The sequence below is a fragment of the Rattus norvegicus genome, chromosome 20, assembly GCF_036323735.1.
Source record: "Rattus norvegicus strain BN/NHsdMcwi chromosome 20, GRCr8, whole genome shotgun sequence".
Taxonomy (NCBI): Eukaryota; Metazoa; Chordata; class Mammalia; order Rodentia; family Muridae; genus Rattus; species Rattus norvegicus.
The window spans coordinates 11,606,025-11,612,204 of record NC_086038.1 but is presented as its reverse complement, the minus strand read 5'-3'; positions in this window follow the sequence as shown (position 1 = coordinate 11,612,204).

The following is a 6,180-nucleotide window of genomic DNA, read 5'->3' as shown; positions in this document are numbered from 1 at the left end:
GTCCGGTGCTTGCCATACACGCACAAGGACTTAAGCGTGACCTCCCGTACCCACATCAAAGCCTGGTATGGCAGTATGTGAATGAGAGCCCAGTACTGGGAGAACGGAGGCAGGTAGATTCCAGGGGTCATCGGGCTAGACCGTGTTTCTAAAACAGCATGCTCCAGGTTCTGTGAGAGACCCTGTGTCAAAAAAACAAGACGGCTCAAGAGGGTAAAGGCAGGGCTAGAGAGACGGCTCAGTGGTTAAGAGCACTGACTGCTCTTCCAGAGGTCCTGAGTTCAATTCCCAGCAACCACATGGTGGCTCACAACCATCTGTAATGGGATCTGATGCCCTCTTCTGGTGTGTCTGAGGACAGCTACAGTGTACTCACATACATAAAATAAATACTTTTTTTTTTTAAAAAGAGGGCGAAGGTGCCTGCTGCTCAAGGCTGAGGACTTGAGTTCAATTCCTGGGATCCGTGTAGTAGGAGCAAAGCACCTCCTTCCACGGGTTGTTCTCTGACACACTACATGAGCTCCGTGGTGTGTGTGCACACATCCATACTTGAAAACAAACAAACAAACAAATAATTTTATTTTAAAAAATGCAATTTCTTAAAATAAACAAACAAATGGATGTTTTGTTTGTTCGTTTGTTTAAAGGTAGAGAGAGAGATCGAAAGATAACCAGTGTCAACATCTGGCCACGTCTGAGCGGGAACCCCGGCACACACATTTCTCCAGGCAAGTGCACGTGGAGGGAAAAACAAAAATCCCGGCACCCGAAAATATTCTAATCAGTGTCCCGACTCAGTCCTGGGTCCGAGGAAATCAAACCAAAGCAGCATCTTGTTCATAGACTAATGATTGGGGCACGCTTCCTACCGCAGGCACCGACGCAGCTCACCGGAGAGTGGGCTGAGGAAAGTCAACTGTCAAGCGTTCCTTAGTTTTACTATCTGTGGGGAAATACGTGCGACTGAAACATGACAGACATGGACTCTACCTCTTGGCTCTAGGACACCGAGTACTGCCTGTACCCAAAGGCCGATGTACTACTACCCAGCTGGCTACGTGCCCTACTACCCATGGCCTCCCAGGGCCCAGCTTCCTGCTGCTGCCTTTCTCCTGGCTGCACTTGCCTCACTCCCAGTAGGGCAGGGAGGAGCTCTGGATCTGTCCCACCCCAGGCCTTTCACCCATGCACCACAGAACGGAAAGAAAAAAATCATCTTTATTGAGGTGCAATTCACGGGCAAGAAACACACGGTCACGTGATTGAGGCTGCTGCACCCGAGGACATTCTGCCTGTCGTGAGTGTTCCCATTTCCCATTTAACCCAAGAGTCCAGTCCTCCCCAGTGTCCTCTGCTAGTCAGAGGCTTGCTGCCGGAACAGAGTCTTGCCACTGGACAGGGCACACAGGAAGGACCCGGGCATCCTACCAACAGCACCAGGATTCTGAAGAGTCGCCCAGAGCTCCAGTCACCACAGAGGTCATGGGATTGTCCTGCTGCACATCTGGGTTGCTGCTAGACGTGAGCAGTTCCGAATAAAAATGCAAGAGGGTTGTAGGGACATGTTTTGCTTCTCCCCAGAAGGGACTGTGTGGGGGAGACAGGGAGTTAGCACAGTTGACTTTGCAAAGCAGATGTACCACTTGCCACCCCGTGTCGTCGCCGGCACTTAGCGCTGTCTGGTTTTAAGCATTAGCCTCTCTTGAAGGCATGCCGTGGTCCCCCCACTGATTGGTGAGGGACGATCGTGATATTAGTCACACTTTCGCATGCTCAGGGCTCATCTGTTCAGATCGTGCACATTTTACTTTTATTACACTTGCCCGGCGTGTGCACGTGCTTGCCACCACACGCATGTGTAGGTCAGCAGACAATGTACAGGAGTCGGTGCCTCTACTTGGGTCCCAGGAATCTAGTGCAACTTGACAAGCGTGCTAACGGTTGTCTTTTTTCCCAATGCTGGCCCAGATCTTTCGATCTTAATTTAAAAACTTAGTCTTTAAGCTACGAGGGTTTTTAGGTATTCTGAATACATACCCTATATGGATATTTTCTCCGAGGTGTGTCTTGCTTTGTTGATCATTTAATGGTATCTTTTGATGCTCAGACTGATAATTGTATCTTTTGGAGACTTTGCTCCCTGGATCCTTAATGCCTGCCTAAAGGAAGGACTCTTACCCTTGGCATCCTATCTGGGCAGATGTGGTCTCCTTTCTAACCCCAGAACTTAGGACAACGGCTTGGATGTTGAATGTCCCCTGAAGGCCCACATGTTGAAGGCTTTATTCCCGGTGTGATATTACAGAAAGATGATGGTACTTTTCTTTCCTCTGTGTAGCCCTGACTATCCTGTAACTCACTTGGTAGACCAGGCTGGCCTCGAACACACAGACATCCACCTGCCTCTGCCTCTGTAAGTGCTGGTATGTTCCACCATACATACCTAGCTGTTGATGGTACGTATAAAGGAAAGGACCTAGTGGGAAGTCTTTAGGTTACCAAGTGCACAACCTTGACCTTGAAGGGGATCCAGCAATTTCCTGTTTCCTTTGGTTACTGGCTGTGACGTGAGCGGCTGTGTTGTTTTCCCAGCTCCTGCCATGGCCCTCTGCCTCACTACAGAACCAAAGCAATAAGGCCAAGTCACTATATCACTCAAGATAAACCTCTCCTTTTGATCCGCTGATTGTCGCAGGACTTCTATTCAGTGGTAAGGAGGCACTTAGGACTCCTTATGACGAGCTCCCTCATTCCCGGTATCCATTTCAGTTCCCACAGGGACCTCTGTCGTTCTTGAACTCCAGGCCGTCTTTCCTCAGCGAGACACTTGTGCAGGGTCAGTCCTTTATAGATAATCTTCATGTCCTGTGGTCTCTATATGCCACATGCCCCCTTTTTTTTCTCTTTAAGACAGAGTTTCATGTAACCCTAGGCTGACCTGGAATTCACCGCGTAGCTAAGGTTGACTATAAACTTTATTGTTCGTTTGAGACAGGGTCTTTTTACACATTCCTGGCTGTCCTGGAACTCATTACATAGACCAGAGTGGCCTCAGACTCACAGAAAGTCGCCTGCCTCTGCTTCCCGAGTGCTGGGATTAAAGGTATGAACCACACCACGCATGGCATTTAGCCTTTTCTTTTAAACCATGAGTTTTTGGTCCTTGGTCCTCTTGCCTCTACTTCTTGAGTCTACTGGGATCGGCAATGGATTAGGGTTTGTTTTTTTTTTTTTTTTTTCCACCGTGAACTGAAGTTTTCAGCAAAGCAAAAAACCACACATGCTGGTGTCGAGGACTACACAAGAGCGGCCCACTGATTACAGCCTCAACGTTGTGGCATGCTGGAATGTTGCAGATCCAGGGTCGATTTCTCTCCGGCTATGTTTAGTTCCCTGAAGAGCAGTCATTGCTGGCTGCTGAGTCTGACCCAACAACACTTTGGATTAAATAAAACCTTTACAATGTATCAATGGCTTCTGCCAACCCTGAAGCTGAGAACGTCCTGGGAGAGCATCCAAAGCCCATAGCAGAGACTCCTTCTTTGCTCGTCTGTAACCTGCCCACCTAGTTTTTCCACCAATGGACTTGGGAAATGCCTTGACTTGTGATGTTCTTTTGTTCCGGGGGCATAAAAGTTTGTGCAACTGCTTCTATGTCAGGACAAGCTAGTTAGAGCAATCGGAGTCTGCATTCCTGAGCCACGGCCCCTCATATTGGGTCAGAGTTAAGCATCCCGTTCTCCAAGGGGATGATAGGATAGGGGCTCCTTCACATTCTGTATTGTGAAAACAGGCTTGGACTCCACATTGTAAAAGGGAGTGGGGGAGGGGGAGGTGCATCTTATGAACAGCCCAGCACAGACACACTGCTAATGGCTTGTTTGTTCCGACTTAACCCTTCCCAGACCGGGTGGCTCTAAGGTATACAAGGTTGACACCAGGAGAAACCAATTTGACTCAGCATTTTAAGAAGTGCCTGAGCCCAGGGGAAGAAGGGAAGAGAGCAAGGGATGGTTAACAGGAGAAGCACAAACATCGCAAGTTCAAAAGTGTGCCTGACCACCAGACAAGAGGGACAGGCCTGAGTTCTGGAAAGACCTACATTTCCAGTTCTCTCTCACTTTCTCCCTGTGTAGCTGTGGGCCAGAAAGGAGCTGCAAGATTGATGTCTAGGAAAAGAGTGGAAGAAAGTACTATCCTGGCCAGCCGGGTTGCTGAAACCTGGCTGAAGGCCCAGGGGCAAGAAGGGTCCCATTCATCACTTTTCAGGATCCCAGAGGGGTGTGTGTATCAGTGTGTGTCTGAGTGTGTCAGTGTGTATCTGTGTATGTGTGTATCTATGTGTCTGTGTCTGAGTGTGTCAGTGTGAATCTGTCTGTGTATGTGTGTATCTATGTGTCTGTGTCTGAGTGTGTGTGTGTCTATGTGTCTGAGTGCGCGCGCGCGCGCGCGCGTGGGTGTGTGTGTGTGTGACAGCAGGCCCCTCACCAAGGTGCCTGCTATGCCCTCTTCCTTGCTGACAGGGTGTAGCAGACATTTTTCCCTCCCACTGACAGCATCCAGACCTGTGCTAGAGCAGAGGCTACCTAAGGGGACCTGTGGATTGGGAGTGGGCAGCAGGCCTCCTGAGGTGCCCACTCAGAACCATCCAGAATCCTGGGCAGAAGAGACACCATCCAGTGACAGGTTTGAGGTGCCCTGGGCAAGGTAAGGAAACAGAACTTCCTAGACTGAGCTTGGGAGCCTGTTTCACCATGGCCTCCTAAACATTGGTCCTGGAGCTCTCAAGACCCAAACAGTAAGACTCCCTGACAGAGGAAACCGGCTGCCTGGTCTCCTGCCCCTATCTATGCCGATGTCAGGGCTGATAAAAGGACCACACTAAGCCTACAGACCTGTGTATCCATGTCCAAGCAGTTATCTCAGCCTTGCTTCAACAGCCCCATGTCACTGATGCAGGGGCTAGAGAAAAGGGGTAGTCACATCCCACTGCCTTTAAGACATCCAGGATTCACCTTGACCACTGGGATGGTCTGGTGTGTTCCTCTAGCACACAGGTCCCTATGCTACGGATGTCTTCCAAAGCTCGCCCTCCTCCGTTCTTTCTCCCCCTTCTCCATACACCCTTACTTGACTTCCCACTCTAGGCCCAGAGTTCACTCTGCCAAGGTTGAATGGTCACCTTGGCTTCCCCTGCACCCTCGCTGGGTATATTGTAAACTGACCATTGCCCCTGACGATGCACGGCATCAGGACTCAACTCTTAATGTTCCTTTTCTCCACTGGCTGAAAGCCATCTGGCTGCCCTTTGGTACTAAGCCTTCCTATCTGGGAAACTCTGCTCTTGGGAGGACAGATGGTCCTTCCTGCTGCAAAGTGAACCTGAGGGGTCTTGCCAGGAGCTAGAAGGGGCCAGTCCTGCTGCCACGGAGCTTACGGGATCCTGATGGGAGGCCACCAAGTAAGTGGCCTCGGAGTAAATTTCTTACCCAGAGGCAGTGTCTTCCAGGCTGGCTCAGAAGCAGATGTATCTCCTAGGTCAGGTCATGTACTTGGTGTGTGGGCTAAGCTTTGATCCTTAGGGTTACTATTGCTGTGATAAACCGCCCCGAAATGGTTTGTTTAGCTTTCAATTCCACATCACTGCTTATTATCAAAGGAAGTCAGGACGGGAACTCATACAGGGCAGGAACCTGGAGGCAGGAGCTGATGCAGAGACCATGGAGGGGTGCTGCTTACTGCTTGATCCTCATGGCTTGCTCAGCCTGTTTTCCTATAGGACCACCAGCCCAGGGGATGGCCCCACCCACAATGGTGTCCTCTCCCACCAAACATGAATCAAGAGTCTATCCTACAGCTGGATCTTATGGGGGCATCTTCTCAACTGAGGGTTCCCCCTTTCAGATAATTCTGGCTTGTGTCAAGTTGACGCGGAACTGATCAGCACAACCGACCGTTTGTTCTTCCTCAAGATCACACACTAATCTCAATGTGAAAAGTCCCACCGTCTTTGAAAATCCAAACACTTAAAAAAAAACCAGTCTTTTCAGAATAGACAGTCTCACTTAAAACCCAAAGTCTTTTAAAATTAAAAGTCTCTCAGGGGTGGAGAGATGGCTCAGTGGTTAAGAGCACTGGCTGCTCTTCCAGAGGTCCTGAGTTCAATTCCCAGTAACC